Here is a 1,450-nt window from a genome sequence, read left to right as displayed (position 1 = left end):
TCAACCTCTGTCAATTTATATCCTTTGAAGCACTAAGTAATGTCAAGAAAAACACTCTTCTCTTCTTCCTCTAAAGCCTCAAAACTTACTTTAGGTTTCTCTAATATTTGATGTGGTTAGGAATTTTTTTATATTGATTGATAGCAGATTTCCATTGTTCCACACTTTTTGCAAACAGGTTAGAACCAATTACTTCTAAATCTAATGGAAGGTCAAAAACATATGTGTTTTATGAAGTTGCAACAAAAAGATGAGGAAAAAAAACAGTAAACTTCAATTTTGTGAGTGTAGGTTGTGTGATGCAAAATGTTTTTTTTTTTTTCAATTAATACATAAACGTTTAAATCTGCAACGTTTATGTATAGAAACAAGATTTTTATCATAACAATTTTTTCGGTAACATTTGTCTGGGTCGGTCATCTTTCCTTGCTATGCTTCGATCGTCCAATTCTTCATGTAATCCTTTCCGATTGGAGGTTGACCTGTAGAAGACACTCCGACGCTCAAGTCAGATATGTTTCATAGAGAGGTCAAGATAGATAAAGATAATTGTACCTGGACATAAGTTGTATACTTATAAGGCTTGTGACAGTCAACTCCATTGATTAACCATTAAACGTCAATGATGATTAATCATTAAACCAGACAATCGAATTCAATACTACCTATTAATTGTCCATTAATATCATATTCTCGTACAATATGAACGGTCAATCACTCATAAATAACGTATATTCGAATTTAATATGACCATTAAACATATTAATTGGTCATTAATGATTTTTACCATATTCTTGCCGGTCGATTGCCTGTTTTGGTCCTAGATTTTTCTTAACCGGTTGGTCACCAAAGTATAGTACAAGATTCAAACAAAATTACTAATAAACATCTAAAATTTAAGTTTATCCCAACCAAACTCTTCAATAAACTTAAATTTTTCATCATTTATTTGGCTTTTCAAGTGCATCACAGTCAAAATCAAAATCATAATTCAAATTTACATCACTGTAATCTTCAGTAACAATAGGAAATAATGGATATTATGTAAAGATTGCCAGTGAAACCATGATGCGTGTCTTCCCCTGAAGAGCAGAGGAACACATCATATGTGAATGAGGGGAATTTTGAATAGCCATCGGAACAAAATTTAGAGTGATAATGGTGGTCGTGTTGGGACTGTAAGGGAATCAAACTTTGTATAAACATGAAATTAGAAGAGTAAAGTGTAAAGTAGAGTGGAGCACCAAACCATAATTAGCGTGCTTCAGTTTTGGTCTATGCAAACTGTAGTCAACACAATAATGCTCAACTTATGTTCATCTTATAAAGATACTACAGTATAAAATCACATAATTAACTAAGTTCGTTGCTTGACTTTATTTTCACTTTGTTAATTCTATCTATCCAAATCGTTCGGTTTAAATTGGAAATATCAAAGCAGTGTCATCAA

Source organism: Vigna radiata, chromosome 1 (assembly GCF_000741045.1).
Source record: "Vigna radiata var. radiata cultivar VC1973A chromosome 1, Vradiata_ver6, whole genome shotgun sequence".
Classification (NCBI taxonomy): Eukaryota; Viridiplantae; Streptophyta; class Magnoliopsida; order Fabales; family Fabaceae; genus Vigna; species Vigna radiata.
This window is presented reverse-complemented; position numbering follows the sequence as displayed.